Source organism: Salvelinus alpinus, chromosome 14 (genome assembly GCF_045679555.1).
Source record: "Salvelinus alpinus chromosome 14, SLU_Salpinus.1, whole genome shotgun sequence".
NCBI classification, from domain to species: domain Eukaryota; kingdom Metazoa; phylum Chordata; class Actinopteri; order Salmoniformes; family Salmonidae; genus Salvelinus; species Salvelinus alpinus.
This window is the reverse complement of record NC_092099.1, coordinates 19,588,461-19,611,180: the sequence shown is the minus strand read 5'-3', so window position 1 is coordinate 19,611,180 and position 22,720 is coordinate 19,588,461. Positions and strand designations below refer to the sequence as shown.

Below are 22,720 nucleotides of genomic sequence, written 5' to 3'. Positions count from 1 at the left end.
TACCTGACGCCCCAGGTATCCAACAACCCATTGAGATATGTTCTGTGTATATCCAACACCATTTCCAGCTCCCTGCTGTTTCTGGCTAAGTATCCCTCAAAACAAGCTCTTGGAGTTATATCTCTGTAATCTCCCACACCACATTCCCCATCTCTCTGTAATCTCCCACACCATATTCCCCATCTCTCTGTAATCTCCCACACCATATTCCCCATCTCTCTGTAATCTCCCACACCATATTCCCCATCTCTCTGTAATCTCCCACAACATATTCCCCATCTCTCTGTAATCTCCCACACCATATTCCCCATCTCTCTGTAATCTCCCACACCATATTCCCCATCTCTCTGTAATCTCCCACACCATATTCCCCATCTCTCTGTAATCTCCCACAACATATTCCCCATCTCTCTGTAATCTCCCACATCATATTCCCCATCTCTCTGTAATCTCCCACACCATATTCCCCATCTCTCTGTAATCTCCCACACCATATTCCCATCTCTCTGTAATCTCCCACACCATATTCCCCATCTAGCTGTAATCTCCCACACTATATTCCCCATCTCTCTGTAAACTCCCACACCATATTCCCCATCTCTCTGTAATCTCCTACACCATATTCCCCATCCCTCTGTAATCTCCCACACCATATTCTCCATCTCTCTGTAAGCTCCCACACCATATTCCCCATCTCTCTGTAATCTCCCACACCATATTCCCCATCTCTCTGTAATCTCCCACACCATATTCCCCATCCCTCTGTAATCTCCCACACCATATTGACCATCTAGCTGTAATCTCCCACACCATATTCCCCGTCTCTCTGTAATCTCCCACAGCATTTTCCCCATCTCTCTGTAACCTCCCACACCATATTCCTCATCTAGTTGTAATCTCCCACACCATATTCCTCATCTAGCTGTAATCTCCCACACCATATTCCCCATCTCTCTGTAATCTCCCACACCATATTCCCCATCTCTCTGTAATCTCCCACACCATATTCCCCATCCCTCTGTAATCTCCCACACCATATTGCCCATCTAGCTGTAATCTCCCACACCATATTCCCCATCTCTCTGTAAACTCCCACACCATATTCCCCATCTCTCTGTAATCTCCTACACCATATTCCCCATCCCTCTGTAATCTCCCACACCATATTGACCATCTCTCTGTAATCTCCCACACCATATTCCTCATCTAGCTGTAATCTCCAACAGCATATTCCCCATCTAGTTGTAATCTCCCACACCATATTCCCAATCTCTCTGTAATCTCCCACACCATGTTCCCCATCTCTCTGTAATCTCCCACACCATATTCCCCATCTCTCTGTAATATCCCACACCATATTCCCCATCCCTCTGTAATCTCCCACACCATATTCCCCATCTAGCTGTAATCTCCCACACCATATTCCCCATCTCTCTGTAATCTCCCACACCAAATTCCCCATCTCTCTGTAATCTCCTACACCATATTCCCCATCCCTCTGTAATCTCCCACACCATATTCCCCATCTCTCTGTAATCTCCTACACCATATTCCCCATCCCTCTGTAATCTCCCACACCATATTCCCCATCTCTCTTTAATCTCCCACACCATATTCCCCATCTCTCTGTAATCTCCTACACCATATTCCCCATCCCTCTGTAATCTCCCACACCATATTCCTCATCTAGCTGTAATCTCCAACAGCATATTCCCCATCTAGTTGTAATCTCCCACACCATATTCCCAATCTCTCTGTAATCTCCCACACCATATTCCCCATCGCTCTGTAATCTCCCACACCATATTCCCCATCGCTCTGTAATATCCCACACCATATTCCCCATCCCTCTGTAATGTCCCACACCATATTCCCCATCTCTCTGTAATATCCCACACCATATTCCCCATCCCTCTGTAATCTCCCACACCATATTCCCCATCTAGCTGTAATCTCCCACACCATATTCCCCATCTAGCTGTAATCTCCCACACCATATTCCCCATCTCTCTGTAATCTCCCACACCATATTCCCCATCTCTCTGTAATCTCCTACACCATATTCCCCATCTCTCTGTAAACTCCCACACCATATTCCCCATCTCTCTGTAATCTCCTACACCATATTTCCCATCCCTCTGTAATCTCCCACACCATATTCACCATCTAGCTGTAATCTCCAACAGCATATTCCCCATCTAGTTGTAATCTCCCACACCATATTCCCAATCTCTCTGTAATCTCCCACACCATGTTCCCCATCTCTCTGTAATATCCCACACCATATTCCCCATCCCTCTGTAATCTCCCACACCATATTCCCCATCTAGCTGTAATCTCCCACACCATATTCCCCATCTAGCTGTAGCTCCCACACCATATTCCCCATCTCTCTGTAATTTCCCACACCATATTCCCCATCTCTCTGTAATCTCCTACACCATATTCCCCATCCCTCTGTAATCTCCCACACCATATTCCCCATCCCTCTGTAATCTCCCACACCATATTCCCCATCTCTCTGTAATCTCCCACACCATATTCCCCATCTCTCTGTAATCTCCTACACCATATTCCCCATCCCTCTGTAATCTCCCACACCATATTCCCCATCTCTCTGTAATCTCCCACACCATATTCCCCATCTCTCTGTTATCTCCCACACCATATTCCCCATCCCTCTGTAATCTCCCACACCATATTCCCCATCTCTCTGTAATCTCCTACACCATATTCCCCATCCCTCTGTAATCTCCCACACCATATTCCCCATCTCTCTGTAATCTCCCACACCATATTCCCCATATCTCTGTAATCTCCTACACCATATTCCCCATCCCTCTGTAATCTCCCACACCATATTCCCCATCTCTCTGTAACTCCTACACCATATTCCCCATCTCTCTGTAATCTCCTACACCATATTCCCCATCCCTCTGTAATCTCCCACACCATATTCCCCATCTAGCTGTAATCTCCCACACCATATTCCCCATCTCTCTGTAATCTCCCACACCATATTCCCCATCTCTCTGTAATCTCCCACACCATATTCCCCATCTCTCTGTTATCTCCCACACCATATTCCCCATCCCTCTGTAATCTCCCACACCATATTCCCCATCTCTCTGTAATCTCCCACACCATATTCCCCATCTCTCTGTTATCTCCCACACCATATTCCCCATCTCTCTGTAATCTCCCACACCATATTCCCCATCTCTCTGTAATCTCCTACACCATATTCCCCATCTCTCTGTAATCTCCTACACCATATTCCCCATCCCTCTGTAATCTCCCACACCATATTCCCCATCTAGCTGTAATCTCCCACACCATATTCCCCATCTCTCTGTAATCTCCCACACCATATTCCCCATCTCTCTGTAATCTCCCACACCATATTCCCTATCTCTCTGTAATCTCCCACACCATATTCCCCATCTCTCTGTAATCTCCCACACCATATTCCCCATCTCTCTGTTATCTCCCACACCATATTCCCCATCTCTCTGTTATCTCCCACAACAACAACACCGACAACCACAGAATTCTAGAACCCTAGAGAATCAGTGGAGTATTGCGAACATTCCATTCCATATGCCTGACGTCAGTTCTGTTTCTTCTACCCTCTATTGGTAAGTCAGAGAAGTGCAGCCAGATTGGGAAGAGATTGACCAATGTCCAACTCTCCGTACTTCACATAGAATACTGTGGTATCAGTGGGCACTGAGCTGCATATAGACGTATAAGGCAACATACACAAGCAGTCAATGGTTTGGACACACCTACTCATTTAAAGGTTTTTCTTCATTTTTACTATTTTCTACATTGTAGAATAATAGTGAAGACATTACAAACTATGAAATAACACATATGGAATCATGTAGTAACCAAAAAAGTGTTTAAAAAATCAAAATATATTTTATATTTGAGATTCTTCAAGTAGCCACCCTTTGCCTTGATGACAGCTTTGCAGGTAGCCACCTTGAATGCATTTCAATTAACAGGTGTGCCTTTTTAAAAGTCAATTTGTGGAATTTCTTTCCTCCTTAATGCGTTTGAGCCAATCAGTTGTGTTGTGACAAGGTAGGGGTGGTATATAGAAGATAGCCCTATTTGGTAAAAGACCAAGTCCATATTATGGCAAGAACAGCTCAAATAAGCAAAGGGAAACGACAGTCCATCATTACTTTAAGACATGAAGGTCAGTCGATCCAGAATATTTCAAGAACTTTGAAAGTTTCTTCAAGTGCAGTTGCAAAAACTATCAAGTGCTATGATGAAACTGGCTCTCATGAGGACCGCCACAGGAATGGAAGACCCAGAGTTTCCTCTGCTGCAGGAAGACCCAGAGTCACCTCTGCTGCAGGAAGACCCAGAGTCACCTCTGCTGCAGGAAGACCCAGAGTCACCTCTGCTGCAGGAAGACCCAGAGTCACCTCTGCTGCAGGAAGACCCAGTCACCTCTGCTGCAGGAAGACCCAGAGTCACCTCTGCTGCAGGAAGACCCAGAGTCACCTCTGCTGCAGGAAGACCCAGAGTCACCTCTGCTGCAGGAAGACCCAGAGTCACCTCTGCTGCAGGAAGACCCAGAGTCACCTCTGCTGCAGGAAGACCCAGAGTCACCTCTGCTGCAGGAAGACCCAGAGTCACCTCTGCTGCAGGAAGACCCAGAGTCACCTCTGCTGCAGGAAGACCCAGAGTCACCTCTGCTGCAGGAAGACCCAGAGTCACCTCTGCTGCAGGAAGACCCAGAGTCACCTCTGCTGCAGGAAGACCCAGAGTCACCTCTGCTGCAGGAAGACCCAGAGTCACCTCTGCTGTAGAGGATAAGATCATTAGTGTCAGAAATTGCAGCCCAAATAAATGCTTCACAGAGTTCAAGTAACAGACACATCTCAACATCAACTGTTCAGAGGAGACTGTGTGAATCTGGCCTTCACTAGTTGAATTGCTGTAAAGAAACCACTAGTAAAAGACACCATCGATAAGAAGAAGAGACTTGCTTGGGCCAAGAAACACGATCAATGGACATCAGACCGGTGGAAATCTGTCCTTTGGTCTGATGAGTCCAGATTGGAGATTTTTGGTTCCAACTGCCGTGTCTTTGTGAGACGCAGAGTAGGAGAACGGATGATCTCCACATGTGTGGTTCCCACCGTGAAGCATGGAGGAGGAGGTGTGATGGTGTCGGGGTGCTTGGCTGGTTGCACTGTCAGTGATTTATTTAGAATTCAACACTTAAACAGCATGGCTTCCACTGCATTCTGCAGCGATGCGCCATCCCATCTGGTTTGGGTTTAGTGGTACTATCATTTGTTTTTCAACAGGACAATGACCCAACACACTTCCAGGCTTTGTAAGGGCTATTTTACCAAGAAGGAGGTTGATGGAGTGCTGCATCAGATGACCTGGCCTCCACAATCACCCGACCTCAACCCAATTGAGATGGTTTGGGATGAGTTGGACCGCAGAGTGAAGGAAACCCAGCCAACAAGTGCTCAGCATATGTGGGAACTCCTTCAAGACTGTTGAAAAAGCATTCCAGGTGAAGCTGGTTGAGAGAATGCCAAGAGTGTGCAAAGCTGTCATCAAGGCAAAGGGTGGCTATTTGAAGAATCTCAAATATAAAATATATTTTGATTTGGCTAACACCTTTTTGGTTAATACATGATTCCATATGTGTTATTTCATAGTTTTGATGTCTTCACTATTATTCTACAATGTAGAAAATAGTAAAACATACACAAGTGTTCTAAAACTCTGTAGTGGTACGTTTTGTTTTATTTCTACTGTCCTGTGCATTCATTACACTGTCGGTAGAGGCTTCCTTGAAAATATGTACACAGTCAAAATAAATGTATAGGGCTGAGATAGGGTTTAGTCTACAAGTCTACAAGTTGATAGAAGACAGGACACTCCTAGTAAAGGTTAACCTTGGAGACAGATAGTTGATCGTGTCCCAAATGGCATCTTAAGGCCCATCGGGGCTCTGGTCAAAAGTAGTGCACTATATAGGTACTAGGGTGTCATAGGGCTCTGGTCAAAAGTAGTGCACTATATAGGGAATAGGGTGCCATTGGGCTCTGGTCTAAAGTAGTGCACTATAAAGGGACTAGGGTGTCATAGGGCTCTGGTCAAAAGTAGTGCACTATAAAGGGACTAGGGTGTCATAGGGCTCTGGTCAAAAGTAGTGCACTATAAAGGGATTAAGGTGTTATTGGGCTCTGGTCAAAAGTAGTGCACTATATAGGTACTAGGGTGTTATTGGGCTCTGGTCAAAAGTAGTGCACTATATAGGGATTAAGGTGTTATTGGGCTCTGGACAAAAGTAGTGCACTATATAGGGATTAAGGTGTTATTGGGCTCTGGTCAAAAGTAGTGCACTATATAGGGACTAGGGTGTTATTGGACTGTGGTCTAAAGTAGTGCACTATAAAGGGAATAGGGTGCCATAGGGCCCTGGTCTAAACTAGTGCACTATATATAGGGAATAGGGTGCCATTGGGCTCTGGTCTAAAGTAGTGCACTATAAAGGTACGGGGGTGCCATTTGGAACTCAGTCATTCCCAGTTACATCCTATCAGCCTCTCTCTCTCCGCCCTTCTTCCATTTTTATTAACAAGCCATCAATAATACAAGGATATGTTTCTAAAAGAGAGATTTATGGCTCGGGATGCTTCCTGACAGTCTTTTGGAATGAGAACATTCATCTTTTAGCAGTTTGTTGTTGAAAGACACTCCGCTCTGCTTCTTCTTCTCTTCTTCAGGAAGTGATAGAATCACAGATTGTTGACTTTGAAGGTTAATTGTCAGTGAAATGCCTTTTCCTCCTTGCTCATTCCCAATAATGCAATAATCAATATCAGTAGTACTATAAAACATTTAGAAAAAGTTAAGTACAACAAAAAACACATGGGAAATATAAATAATAACACAAGGAAGTAAGTAAGTATATACAGGGTCAGTTGCAGGGTCAGTAATCTATATACAGGGACAGATCCAGGGTCAATTCCAATACCATATTTACAATGTGCAGGGATACTGAATTGGTAGGGTTAGATATGTATAGGGGTAAGGTGGCTAGGCATCAGGATATATGATAAACATTGGTCAGTGGAGGCTCCTCAGAGACGGAAGAGGAGGACCGTCCTCCTCAGTGAATTTCTTTTAAATACAAATTGGGAAACAAAAAAAAGTTAGCATTTTTAGATTAAACTATACTAAATATATTCACGTCACCAAATTATTGATTAAAACACACTGTTTTTCAATGACGGTCTACAGTAGCCTCAACAGCACTCTTTAGGGTAGCACCATGGTGTAGCCGGAGGACAGCTAGCTTCCGTCCTCCTCTGGGTACATTGACTTCAATACAAAACCAAGGAGGCTCATGGTTCTCACCCCCTTCCATAGACTTACACAGTAATTATGACAACTTCCTGAGGAAGCATGAACTGACATGTTGTCCACCCAATGAAAGGCTCAGAGAATGAATCTAGTACTGAAAGCATAAGCTACAGCTAGCTAGCACTGCAGTGTATAAAATGTGATGAGTAGTTGACTCAAAGAGAGCGAAAAACAATAGTTGAACAATTTTCAACAAATCAATTTCTTTAAAACATTAAGGAGATGAAAGAGAGAGATTTCATAATAAAAAATAAAAAAAACTTTCCATTTCACTTAATTAGCTAGCGAATGCAGCTAGCTAGTTTAGCCTACTCAAACACCCTGCTCAAACAGAGAGGGATGCTATGTTAGCTAGCTGGTTATGGCTATCCAACACTGGAATTATTCTATGTCAATGTAAGTTTTATTAATTTATTGCCACCGGGGCCTGCCGGTGTTAATGCTGAACTGCTTGCTCGGCCTCAGTGAGGTGCTGGGCTGTCAGCCTCACTCTGTGTAGCAACGTGCGATCGAGGGCGGTGTAGTTGCCATACCGAACAGTGATGCTGCCGGTTAAAATGCTCTCGATGGTGCAGCTGTATAACTTTTTGAGGATCTGAGGGGCCATGCCTACAACTGTTTTTTTCACGACTGTTAAGTCCTTAGTGATTTGTACACAGAGGAACTTGAAGCTCTCGACCCGCTCCACTGCTGGCCCGTCGATGTGGATGGGGGCGAGTTAGCCCCCTCCCCCCCCGTTTCCTGTAGTCCACGATCAGTTCCTTGGTCTTACTGACATTGAGGGACAGGTTGTTGTCCTGGCAACACACTGCCAGGTCACTGACCTCCTCCCTGTAGGCTATCTCATTGTCTGTCGGTGATCAGGCCAACCGCCGATGTGTCGTCAGCAAACTTGGTGATCGTGTTGGAGTCGTGCGTGGCCACATAGTCGTGGTGTGAACCGTGATCAGGGGGGGACTAAGCACACACCCCTGTGGGGCCCCCGTGTTGAGGTGGCGTGGCGGAGGTGATGTTGCCTACCCTGTCCACCAGGGGGCAGACCATCAGAAAGTCCAGGATCCAGTTGCAGGGGTCTAATCCCATGGTCCCCAGCTTAGTGATGAGCTTGGAGGGGGACTATGGAGTTGAACGCTGAGATGTAGTCAATGAACAGCATTCTCACATAGGTGTTCCTCTTATCTAGGTGGGTGAGGTCATCGTGTATGGATCTGTTGGGGCAGTTTGCACATTGGAGTGAGTCTAGGGTTTCTGGGAAGATGGAGATGATGTGTACCATAACCAGCCTTTAAAAGCACTAACCAGCCTTTCAAAGCGCTAACCAGCCTTTCAAAGCACTAACCAGCCTTTCAAAGCACTTACCAGCCTTTCAAAGCACTAACCAGCCTTTCAAAGCGCTAACCAGCCTTTCAAAGCGCTAACCAGCCTTTCAAAGCACTTACCAGCCTTTCAAAGCACTAACCAGCCTTTCAAAGCGCTAACCAGCCTTTCAAAGCGCTAACCAGCCTTTCAAAGCGCTAACCAGCCTTTCAAAGCACTAACCAGCCTTTCAAAGCACTAAAAGAGCCTCTCAAAGCGCTTCATGACTACAGGTGTGTGTGATACAGGACGGTAGTTATTGTGGCGTGAAGCTGTAGAGTCTGTCTGAGCATGTTCTGAGAATGTGCCCCTGGAATACCGTCCGACCCCGCGGCCTTACGAGTGTTGACCCTGATTAAAAACTTTTCTCATGTCGCCTCAGAGAGCGAGATCTCCTAGTCCCCTGGGTCAGTGGTGGACCTCGTGCACGGCTCTGTGTTGTTTTTTATCGAAGTGTGCAGACAATTCATTGAGTTCGTCTGGTAGAGAGGCATCGTTGGGCAGATCACGGCTGGGTCTTCCTTTGTAATCCGTAATGGACTGTAGCCCCCTGCCACATGCGGCCAGCGTCGTAGCCTGTGTAGTTTAATTCCAACCTTATTCCTATATTGTCCTTTTGCTTGTTTGCTGACTCTGTGGAGGTTGTCGCTGGACTTCTGGTGCTTGTTCCTGTCCTCAGCCGTAGCCTCGGGGTTGGCTGCGATAGCCCTGTGTGCAGTAACCCTGTATTTCAATTTAGCGCCAACCACAGTGTTAATCCTGGGCTTTTGATTGGGGAAGCAGCGAACCCTCACAAACGTGGGTATCTTGTCAATGCTAGGAGTATACGGTGACGGTCACATTTTAATGGGCTGTATAGTCAGTTCCTGGCTAGCCTCATGACATTATAATGGGCTGTATAGTCAGTTCCTGGCTCGTCTCATGACATTTTAATGGGCTGTATAGTCAGTTCTTGGCTCGTCTCATGACATTATAATGGGCTGTATAGTCTGTTCCTGGCTCGTCTCATGACATTTTAATGGGCTGTATAGTCAGTTCTTGGCTCGTCTCATGACATTATAATGGGCTGTATAGTCTGTTCCTGGCTCGTCTCATGACATTTTAATGGGCTGTATAGTCAGTTCCTGGCTCGTCTCATGACATTATAATGGGCTGTATAGTCAGTTCCTGGCTCGTCTCATGACATTATAATGGGCTGTATAGTCAGTTCCTGGCTAGCCTCATGACATTATAATGGGCTGTATAGTCAGTTCCTGGCTCGTCTCATGACATTATAATGGGCTGTATAGTCAGTTCCTGGCTCGTCTCATGACATTATAATGGGCTGTATAGTCAGTTCCTGGCTCGTCTCATGACATTATAATGGGCTGTATAGTCTGTTCCTGGCTCGTCTCATGACATTATAATGGGCTGTATAGTCAGTTCCTGGCTCGTCTCATGACATTATAATGGGCTGTATAGTCTGTTCCTGGCTCGTCTCATGACATTATAATGGGCTGTATAGTCTGTTCCTGGCTAGCCTCATGACAGTAGTGTCATTGTGTGTGTATAGTAGTGTCATGAGGAAGGATCCGTTGACCCGAAAGGGATGCCATTGTTAGGCACAGTACATGACTCCTTCATGACTCCACAGAGAGACTTCCAGACACGGTGTGTGTGTGTGTGTGTGTGTGTGTGTGTGTGTGTGTGTGTGTGTGTGTGTGTGTGTGTGTGTGTGTGTGTGTGTGTGTGTGTGTGTGTGTGTGTGTGTGTGTGTGTGTGTGTGGTATATAGGGAACTGGTCTAATGTAGTGGACTATATAGGGAACTGGTCTAAAGTAGTGGTCTATATAGGGAACTGGTCTAAAGTAGTGGTCTATATAGGGAACTGGTCTAAAGTAGTGGTCTATATAGGGAACTGGTCTAAAGTAGTGGTCTATATAGGGAACTGGTCTATAGTAGTGGTCTATATAGGGAACTGGTCTAAAGTAGTTTATAGGGAACTGGTCTATAGTAGTGGTCTATATAGGGAACTGGTCTAAAGTAGTGGACTATATAGGGAACTGGTCTAAAGTAGTTTATAGGGAACTGGTCTAAAGTAGTGGACTATATAGGGAACTGGTCTAAAGTAGTGGTCTATATAGGGAACTGGTCTAAAGTAGTGGTCTATATAGGGAACTGGTCTAAAGTAGTTTATAGGGAACTGGTCTAAAGTAGTGGACTATATAGGGAACTGGTCTAAAGTAGTGGTCTATATAGGGAACTGGTCTATAGTAGTGGTCTATATAGGGAACTGGTCTAAAGTAGTTTATAGGGAACTGGTCTATAGTAGTGGTCTATATAGGGAACTGGTCTAAAGTAGTGGACTATATAGGGAACTGGTCTATAGTAGTGGTCTATATAGGGAACTGGTCTAAAGTAGTGGACTATATAGGGAACTGGTCTATAGTAGTGGTCTATATAGGGAACTGGTCTAAAGTAGTGGTCTATATAGGGAACTGGTCTAAAGTAGTGGTCTATATAGGGAACTGGTCTGAAGTAGTGGACTATATAGGGAACTGGTCTAAAGTAGTGGTCTATATAGGGAACTGGTCTATAGTAGTGGACTATATAGGGAACTGGTCTAAAGTAGTGGTCTATAGAGGGAACTGGTCTAAAGTAGTGGTCTATATAGGGAACTGGTCTAAAGTAGTGGTCTATATAGGGAACTGGTCTGAAGTAGTGGACTATATAGGGAACTGGTCTAAAGTAGTGGTCTATATAGGGAACTGGTCTATAGTAGTGGTCTATATAGGGAACTGGTCTAAAGTAGTGGTCTATATAGGGAACTGGTCTAAAGTAGTGGTCTATATAGAGAACTGGTCTAAAGTAGTGGACTATATAGGGAACTGGTCTAAAGTAGTGGACTATATAGGGAACTGGTCTAAAGTAGTGGTCTATATAGGGAACTGGTCTAAAGTAGTGGTCTATATAGGGAACTGGTCTGAAGTAGTGGACTATATAGGGAACTGGTCTAAAGTAGTTTATAGAGAACTGGTCTAAAGTACTGGTCTATATAGGGAACTGGTCTGAAGTAGTGGACTATATAGGGAACTGGTCTAAAGTAGTGGTCTATATAGGGAACTGGTCTAAAGTAGTGGTCTATATAGGGAACTGGTCTGTAGTAGTGGTCTATATAGGGAACTGGTCTAAAGTAGTGGACTATATAGGGAACTGGTCTAAAGTAGTGGTCTATATAGGGAACTGGTCTATATAGGGAACTGGTCTAAAGTAGTTTATAGGGAACTGGTCTAAAGTAGTGGTCTATATAGGGAACTGGTCTAAAGTAGTGGTCTATATAGGGAACTGGTCTATAGTAGTGGACTATATAGGGAACTGGTCTAAAGTAGTTTATAGGGAACTGGTCTAAAGTAGTTTATAGGGAACTGGTCTAAAGTAGTGGACTATATAGGGAACTGGTCTAAAGTAATTTATAGGGAACTGGTCTAAAGTAGTTTATAGGGAACTGGTCTATAGTAGTTTATAGGAGAGCGGTCTATAGTAGTTTATAGGGAACTGGTCTATAGTAGTTTATAGGAGAGCGGTCAGGACAGATGGAAGAGAAGGAGGAGATGGACAGAACTACAGGTAACACAGTGTTTCTGTATATCTCCTCTGGTTGTGAGGCTGAGAGGCTGAGAGGCTGAGAGTCTGTCAGGCTGAGAGGCTGAGAGGTTGAGAGACTGTGAGGCTGTATGGCTGAGAGGTTGAGAGGTTGAGAGACTGTTAGGCTGAGAGACTGTCAGGCTGAGAGACTGAGAGGCTGTCAGGCTGTCAGGCTGAGAGGCTGAGAGACTGTGAGGCTGAGAGACTGTCAGGCTGAGAGACTGAGAGGCTGTCAGGCTGTCAGGCTGAGAGTCTGTCAGGCTGAGAGTCTGTCAGGCTGAGAGGTTGAGAGACTGTGAGGCTGAGAGACTGTCAGGCTGAGAGACTGTCAGGCTGAGAGACTGTCAGGCTGAGAGGCTGTCAGGCTGAGAGACTGTCAGACTGAGAGACTGTCAGACTATCAGGCTGTGAGGCTGTATGAGTGAGAGGCTGAGAGGTTGAGAGCCTGTGAGGCTGTATGGCTGTGAGGTTCAGGTTCTGAGTTGGCTAGATTGGCAGCTAAGCGCCGTAGATACTTAACGCAGTGCTGGTTCTAGTCTGTTATCTGTCAGATAGGATTATGGAGCAGACTGATGACACACACACACACACACACACACACACACACACACACACACACACACACACACACACACACACACACACACACACACACACACACACACACACACACACACACACACACACACACACACATATATTGCCATTAGGGAACTGGTCTAAAGTAGTTTATAGGGAACTGGTCTAAAGTAGTTTATAGGGAACTGGTCTAAAGTAGTGGACTATATAGGGAACTGGTCTAAAGTAATTTATAGGGATCTGGTCTAAAGTAGTTTATAGGGAACTGGTCTATAGTAGTTTATAGGAGAGCGGTCTATAGTAGTTTATAGGGAACTGGTCTATAGTAGTTTATAGGAGAGCGGTCAGGACAGATGGAAGAGAAGGAGGAGATGGACAGAACTACAGGTAACACAGTGTTTCTGTATATCTCCTCTGGTTGTGAGGCTGAGAGGCTGAGAGGCTGAGAGTCTGTCAGGCTGAGAGGCTGAGAGGTTGAGAGACTGTGAGGCTGTATGGCTGAGAGGTTGAGAGGTTGAGAGACTGTTAGGCTGAGAGACTGTCAGGCTGAGAGACTGAGAGGCTGTCAGGCTGTCAGGCTGAGAGGCTGAGAGACTGTGAGGCTGAGAGACTGTCAGGCTGAGAGACTGAGAGGCTGTCAGGCTGTCAGGCTGAGAGTCTGTCAGGCTGAGAGTCTGTCAGGCTGAGAGGTTGAGAGACTGTGAGGCTGAGAGACTGTCAGGCTGAGAGACTGTCAGGCTGAGAGACTGTCAGGCTGAGAGGCTGTCAGGCTGAGAGACTGTCAGACTGAGAGACTGTCAGACTATCAGGCTGTGAGGCTGTATGAGTGAGAGGCTGAGAGGTTGAGAGCCTGTGAGGCTGTATGGCTATGAGGTTCAGGTTCTGAGTTGGCTAGATTGGCAGCTAAGCGCCGTAGATACTTAACGCAGTGCTGGTTCTAGTCTGTTATCTGTCAGATAGGATTATGGAGCAGACTGATGACACACACACACACACACACACACACACACACACACACACACACACACACACACACACACACACACACACACACACACACACACACACACACACACACACACACACACACACACACACACACACACACACACACACACACACACGCACACACACACACACACACACACATATTGCCATTGTAGCAGAGCAGTAGCCCTCTCGTGATACAGTCTCTGTCAACAGACTGATGACACACACACACGCACGCACGCACGCACGCACACACACACACACACACACACACACACACACACACACACACACACACACACACACACACACACACACACACACACACACACACACACACACGTGAACACACACACACACACACACATGTGAACACAAACACACACACATATTGCCATTGTAGCAGTAGCCCTCTCGCGATACAGTGTCTGTCAACACTGTGTCATTTAACTATATGCAGCACGATTCTTCCTGTTTAACATTCTGCAGTATGTTCTCCCCTATACCCTGTATCCATATCTACACACAACTTCCTGTATCCATATCTACACACAACTTCCTGTATCCATATCTACACACAACTTCCTGTATCCATATCTACACACAACTTCCTGTATCCATATCTACACACAACACCCTGTATCCATATCTACACACAACTTCCTGTATCCATATCTACACACAACTTCCTGTATCCATATCTACACACAACTTCCTGTATCCATATCTACACACAACTTCCTGTATCCATATCTACACACAACTTCCTGTATCCATATCTACACACAACACCCTGTATCCATATCTACACACAACTTCCTGTATCCATATCTACACACAACTTCCTGTATCCATATCTACACACAACTTCCTGTATCCATATCTACACACAACTTCCTGTATCCATATCTACACACAACTTCCTGTATCCATATCTACACACGACTTCCTGTATCCATATCTACACACAACACCATGTAAAAAAAATTATAATAACAATATGGGGATGAGGTAGTTGGATGGGCTATTTACAGATGGGCTGTGTATGATCTGTAAGCTGCTCTGACAGCTGACGCTTAAAGTTAGACAGGGAGATATGAGTCTCCAACTTCAGTGGTTTTTGCAATTTGTTCCAGTCATTGGCAGCAGAGAACTGGAAGGAAAGGCGGGCAAAGGAGGAATTGGCTTTGGGGGTGACCAGTGAGATATACCTGCTGGAGCGCATGCTACGGGTGGGTGCTGTTATGGTGACCAGTGAGCTAGTAATGTAGTAATATAGTAATATAGTAATGTAGATATGTATAGAAAGATAGTAATAAAGTAATAGATATATATACAAATATAGTAATGTAGCAATATAGTAATGCTGTCAATATAGTAATATAGTAATGTAGCAATATAGTAATATAGCAGTATAGTAATGTATCAATATAGTAATATATTAATGTAGCAATATAGTAATATATTAAAGTAGCAATATAGTAATGTGGTAATGTAGTAATTTAGTAATAAAGTAATGTAGTAATGTAGCAATATAGTTATGTAGTAATGTAACAATAAAGTATTATAGTAATATAGTAATGTAGATATGTATAGAAATATAGTAAAAAAGTAATATATAAATATATATAGACAATTGGTAATGTAGCAATATGGTAATATAGTAATGTGGATATGTATAGAAAGATAGTAATAAAGTGATAGATATATTTCGAAATATAGCAATATAGTAATATAGTAATATGGTAATGTAGCAATATAGCAATATAGCCATATAGTATTATAGTAATATAGCAATATAGGAATGTAGCAATATGGTAATATAGTATTATGGTAATATAGTAATAATGTATTATGGTAATATAGTAATAAAGTAATATAGCAGTATAGCAATGTATCAATGTAGCAACATAGTAATATAGTAATGTAGTATTATAGTAATGTAATCCTATAGTAATGTAGTAATGAAGCAATATAGTAATATAGTAATGCAGTATTATAGTAATATAGTAATGTAGTATTATAGTAATGTAATACTATAGTAATGTAGTAATGAAGCAATATAGTAATATAGTAATGCAGTATTATAGTAATATAGTAATGTAGTAATATAGCAATATATTAATGTAGTAATGTATCAATATAGTTAAACCACAGCTGTTGTTGTCTTTATGATTAAAACAGCCTTTTATTCTGTTAAACCACAGCAGTTATTGTCTTCATGATTAAAACTGTGGCTGGACTGATCTGTTCCTGCTCCTCGTCCTCTAGGTCTCACTGCTCCTGCCCGCTCTGGTCCTCGTCCTCTAGGTCTCACTGCTCCTGACCGCTCTGCTCCTCGTCCTCTAGGTCTCACTGCTCCTGACCGCTCTGCTCCTCGTCCTCTAGGTCTCACTGCTCCTGACCGCTCTGCTCCTCGTCCTCTAGGTCTCACTGCTCCTGACCGCTCTGCTCCTCGTCCTCTAGGTCTCACTGCTCCTGACCGCTCTGCTCCTCGTCCTCTAGGTCTCACTGCTCCTGACCGCTCTGCTCCTCGTCCTCTAGGTCTCACTGCTCCTGACCGCTCTGCTCCTCGTCCTCTAGGTCTCACTGCTCCTGACCGCTCTGCTCCTCGTCCTCTAGGTCTCACTGCTCCTGACCGCTCTGCTCCTCGTCCTCTAGGTCTCACTGCTCCTGTCCGCTCTGCTCCTTCTCATCATACAGCTGCTCAGTCAAAGTGCAGAGTCAGGGTCCACCGGGGCATATGAGCTCAGCTCAAATCATCATGAGAGGCTAGCAGCCCCTCCTCCCCTAGCTCCTGCCCTAGCTCCTGCTCCTAGCTCGTGCCCCTAGCTCCTGCCCCTAGCTCCTGCCCTAGCTCCTGCCCTAGCTCCTGCCCTAGCTCCTGCCCCTAGCTCCTGCCCCAAGCTCCTGCCCTAGCTCCTGCCCTAGCTCCTGCCCTAGCTCGTGCCCCTAGCTCCTGCCCCTAGCTCCTTCCCCTAGCTCCTGCCCTAGCTCCTGCCCCTAGCTCCTGCCCTAGCTCCTGCCCTAGCTCCTGCCCTAGCTCCTGCCCCTAGCTCCTGCCCTAGCTCCTTCCCCTAGCTCCTGCCCTAGCTCCTGCCCCTAGCTCCTGCCCTAGCTCCTTCCCCTAGCTCCTGCCTTAGCTCCTGCCCTAGCTCCTGCCCCTAGCTCCTTCCCCTAGCTCCTGCCCTAGCTCCTGCCCTAGCTCCTTCCCCTAGCTCCTGCCCCTAGCTCCTGCCCTAGCTCCTTCCCCTAGCTCCTGCCCCTAGCTCCTGCCCTAGCTCCTTCCCCTAGCTCCTGCCCCTAGCTCCTTCCCCTAGCTCCTGCCCCTAGCTCGTGCCCCTAGCTCCTGCCCCTAGCTCCTTCCCCTAGCTCCTGCCCTAGCTCCTGCCCCTAGCTCCTGCCCTAGCTCCTGCCCTAGCTCCTGCCCTAGCTCCTGCCCCTAGCTCCTGCCCTAGCTCCTGCCCCTAGCTCCTGCCCTAGCTCCTGCCCCTAGCTCCTGCCCCTAGCTCCTGCCCCTAGCTCCTGCCCCTAGCTCCTTCCCCTAGCTCCTGCCCTAGCTCCTGCCCTAGCTCCTTCCCCTAGCTCCTGCTCCTAGCTCCTTTGCCTAGCTCCTGCCCCTAGCTCCTGCCCCTAGCTCCCGCTCCTAGCTCCTGCCCCTAGCTCCTGCCCTAGCTCCTTCCCCTAGCTCCTGCCCCTAGCTCCTGCCCTAGCTCCTTCCCCTAGCTCCTGCCCCTAGCTCCTGCCCTAGCTCATTCCCCTAGCTCCTGCCCCTAGCTCCTGCCCTAGCTCCTGCCCCTAGCTCCTGCCCCTAGCTCCTGCCCCTAGCTCCTGCCCCTAGCTCCTTCCCCTAGCTCCTGCCCCTAGCTCCTGCCCCTAGCTCCTTCCCCTAGCTCCTGCCCCTAGTTCCTGCTCCTAGCTCCTGCTCCTAGCTCCTGCCCATAGCTCCTGCCCTAGCTCCTTCCCCTAGCTCCTGCCCTAGCTCCTGCCCTAGCTCCTTCCCCTAGCTCCTGCTCCTAGCTCCTGCCCCTAGCTCCTGGCCTAGCTCCTGCCCCTAGCTCCTGCCCTAGCTCCTTCCCCTAGCTCCTGCTCCTAGCTCCTTCTCCTAGCTCCTGCCCCTAGCTCCTTCCCCTAGCTCCTGGCCTAGCTCCTGCCCTAGCTCCTGGCCTAGCTCCTGCCCTAGCTCCTGGCCTAGCTCCTTCCCCTAGCTCCTGCTCCTAGCTCCTTCCCCTAGCTCCTTCCCATAGCTCCTGCCCTAGCTCCTGCCCTAGCTCCTTCCCCTAGCTCCTGCTCCTAGCTCCTTCGCCTAGCTCGTGCCCTAGCTCCTGCTCCTAGCTCCTTCCCCTAGCTCCTGCTCCTAGCTCCTGCTCCTAGCTCCTGCCCTAGCTCCTTCCCCTAGCTCCTGCTCCTAGCTCCTTCCCCTAGCTCCTGCCCTAGCTCCTTCCCCTAGCTCCTGCTCCTAGCTCCTGGCCTAGCTCCTGCTCCTAGCTCCTGCCCTAGCTCCTTCACCTAGCTCCTGCTCCTAGCTCCTGGCCTAGCTCCTTCCCCTAGCTCCTGCTCCTAGCTCCTGCCCTAGCTCCTTCCCCTAGCTCCTGCTCCTAGCTCCTGGACACACACTCACACAGAAACATGCAGTATAACTGCCTTTTATAAGACATATTATCATTCAGCATGTCCTGCCTGTCATTCTAGAGTGCCCAGCGCAGCACGGAGAGCCCCCAGGTTATAAATAGGTTAAACAACCATAATACGAGGTAGGATGATCATGATATACTGCCATCAGCAGATCCACTGATTGCTCAGTCTGTACAGTGGTTACTATCTCTCAGTATGTACAGTGGTTACTATATCTCAGTATGTGCAGTGGTTACTATCTCTCAGTATGTGCAGTGGTTACTATCTCTCAGTATGTACAGTGGTTACTATCTCTCAGTATGTGCAGTGGTTACTATCTCTCAGTCTGTACAGTGGTTACTATCTCTCAGTCTGTACAGTGGTTACTATATCTCAGTCTGTGCAGTGGTTACTATCTCTCAGTCTGTACAGTGGTTACTATCTCTCAGTATGTACGGTGGTTACTATCTCTCAGTCTGTACAGTGGTTACTATCTCTCAGTCTGTACAGTGGTTACTATCTCTCAGTCTGTGCAGTGGTTACTGTCGCACAGTCTGTACAGTGGTTACTATCTCTCAGTCTGTACAGTGGTTACTTTCTCTGTATGTACAGTGGTTACTATCTCTCAGTCTGTACAGTGGTTACTATCTCTCAGTCTGTACAGTGGTTACTATATCTCAGTCGGTGCAGTGGTTACTATCTCTCAGTCTGTACAGTGGTTACTATCTCTCAGTATGTACAGTGGTTACTATCTCTCAGTCTGTACAGTGGTTACTATCTCTCAGTATGTGCAGTGGTTACTATAGCTCAGTCTGTGCAGTGGTTACTATCTCTCAGTCTGTACAGTGGTTACTATCTCCCAGTATCTACAGTGGTTATTATCTCTCAGTCTGTAAAGTGGTTACTATCTCTCAGTCTGTACAGTGGTTACTATCTCTCAGTCTGTACAGTGGTTACTATCTCTCAGTCTGTACAGTGGTTACTATCTCTCAGTCTGCACAGTGGTTACTATCTCTCAGTCTGTACAGTGGTTACTATCTCTCAGTCTGCACAGTCATTACTATCTCTCAGTCTGCACAGTGGTTACTATCTCTCAGTCTGCACAGTGGTTACTATTCTCAGTCTGTACAGTGGTTACTTTCTCTGTATGTACAGTGCTTACTATCTCTCAGTATGTGCAGTGGTTACTATCTCTCAGTCTGTACAGTGGTTACTATCTCTCAGTCTGTACAGTGGTTACTATATCTCAGTCTGTGCAGTGGTTACTATCTCTCAGTCTGTACAGTGGTTACTATCTCTCAGTATGTACGGTGGTTACTATCTCTCAGTCTGTACAGTGGTTACTATCTCTCAGTCTGTACAGTGGTTACTATCTCTCAGTCTGTGCAGTGGTTACTGTCGCACAGTCTGTACAGTGGTTACTATCTCTCAGTCTGTACAGTGGTTACTTTCTCTGTATGTACAGTGGTTACTATCTCTCAGTCTGTACAGTGGTTACTATCTCTCAGTCTGTACAGTGGTTACTATATCTCAGTCGGTGCAGTGGTTACTATCTCTCAGTCTGTACAGTGGTTACTATCTCTCAGTATGTACAGTGGTTACTATCTCTCAGTCTGTACAGTGGTTACTATCTCTCAGTATGTGCAGTGGTTACTATAGCTCAGTCTGTGCAGTGGTTACTATCTCTCAGTCTGTACAGTGGTTACTATCTCCCAGTATCTACAGTGGTTATTATCTCTCAGTCTGTAAAGTGGTTACTATCTCTCAGTCTGTACAGTGGTTACTATCTCTCAGTCTGTACAGTGGTTACTATCTCTCAGTCTGTACAGTGGTTACTATCTCTCAGTCTGCACAGTGGTTACTATCTCTCAGTCTGTACAGTGGTTACTATCTCTCAGTCTGCACAGTCATTACTATCTCTCAGTCTGCACAGTGGTTACTATCTCTCAGTCTGCACAGTGGTTACTATTCTCAGTCTGTACAGTGGTTACTTTCTCTGTATGTACAGTGCTTACTATCTCTCAGTCTGTACAGTGGTTACTATATCTCAGTCGGTGCAGTGGTTACTATCTCTCAGTCTGTACAGTGGTTACTATCTCTCAGTATGTACAGTGGTTACTATCTCTCAGTCTGTACAGTGGTTACTATCTCTCAGTATGTGCAGTGGTTACTATATCTCAGTATGTACAGTGGTTACTATCTCTCAGTATGTACAGCGGTTACTATATCTCCGTATATACAGTGGTTATTATCTCTCAGTCTGTACAGTGGTTACTATATCTCCGTATATACAGTGGTTATTATCTCTCAGTCTGTACAGTGGTTACTATCTCTCAGTCTGTACAGTGGTTACTATCTCTCAGTCTGCACAGTGGTTACTATCTCTCAGTCTGTACAGTGGTTGCTATCTCTCAGTATGTACAGTGGTTACTATCTCTCAGTATGTACAGTGGTTACTATCTCTCAGTATGTGCAGTGGTTACTATATCTCAGTCTGTACAGCGGTTACTATCTCTCAGTCTGCACAGCGGTTACTATCTCGGTCTGTACAGTGGTTACTATCTCTCAGTCTGTACAGTGGTTACTATCTCTCAGTCTGTACAGTGGTTACTATCTCAGTCTGTACAGTGGTTACTATCTCTCAGTCTGTACAGTGGTTACTATCTCTCAGTCTGTACCGTGGTTACTATCTCTCACTGTTTACAGTGGTTACTGTCTCACAGTCTGTACAGTGGTTACTATCTCTCAGTCTGTACAGCGGTTACTATCTCAGTCTGTACAGTGGTTACTACCTCTCAGTCTGTACAGTGGTTACTATCTCTCAGTCTGTACAGTGGTTGCTATCTCAGTCTGTACAGTGGTTACTATCTCAGTCTGTACAGTGGTTACTATCTCTCAGTCTGTACAGTGGTTACTATCTCCCAGTCTGTACAGTGGTTACTTTCTCTTTATGTACAGTGGTTACTATCTCTCAGTCTGTACAGTAGTTACAGTGGAGAGGGAGAGAGAGAGAGAGAGAGAGAGAGAGAGAGAGAGAGAGAGGGAGAGAGAGAGAGAGAGAAAGAGAGAGAAAGAGAAAGAGAGAGAGAGAGAGAGAGCTGATGTGGACAGCTTCTATGTCTCAGTCCATCTCCAGCTGTGGACAGATAGCAGCTGCCTGTGGTCTCGCATTAGCATCATGACCACATGGACTAAAGGACTGAACTAGCCCTCGCTGTGTGTGTGTGTGTGCCCTCGCTGTGTGTGTGTGTGTGTGCCCTCGCTGTGTGTGTGTGTGCCCTCGCTGTGTGTGTGTGTGTGTGCCCTCGCTGTGTGTGTGTGTGCCCTCGCTGTGTGTGTGTGTGTGTGCCCTCGCTGTGTGTGTGTGTGTGTGTGCCCTCGTTGTGTGTGTGTGTGTGTGCCCTCGCTGTATGTGTGTGTGTGTGCCCTCGCTGTGTGTGTGTGTGTGCCCTCGCTGTGTGTGTGTGTGTGTGCCCTCGCTGTGTGTGTGTGTGTATGCCCTCGCTGTGTGTGTGTGTGCCCTCGCTGTGTGTGTGTGTGTGTGCCCTCGCTGTGTGTGTGTGTGTGCCCTCGCTGTGTGTGTGTGTGTGCCCTCGCTGTGTGTGTGTGTGTGCCCTCGTTGTGTGTGTGTGTGTGCCCTCGCTGTGTGTGTGCCCTCGCTGTGTATGTGTGTGTGTGTGTGCCCTCGCTGTGTGTGTTTGTGTGCCCTCGCTGTGTGTGTGTGTGTGTGTGCCCTCACTGTTTGTGTGAAGCACACTGGGAGGTACAGCACTACACACAGCGAGGGCACACACACACACACATACACAGCGAGGGCACACACACAGCGAGGGCACACACACACACACAACGAGGGCACACACACACACACACAGCGAGGGCACACACACACACACACAACGAGGGCACACACACACACACACAGCGAGGGCACACACACACACAGCGCGGGCACACACACACACACACAGCGAGGGCACACACACACACAGCGAGGGCACACACACACACAGCGAGGGCACACACACACACACACAGCGAGGGCACACACACACACAGCGAGGGCACACACACACACCGAGGGCACACACACTCAGCGAGGGCACACACACACACAGTCAGAAGAGCTGGTATACTCCATCCT

The 22,720-nt window shown here is 46.5% G+C and overlaps 1 protein-coding gene across 2 annotated transcripts in view; it reads left to right on the top strand.

The window, feature by feature from the left end:
• The window catches only part of nrp2b (neuropilin 2b), a 232,753-nt gene that overhangs the window by 31,326 nt on the left and 178,707 nt on the right, over nucleotides 1-22,720 (top strand). The gene's annotated exons all lie outside the window — the stretch shown is intronic.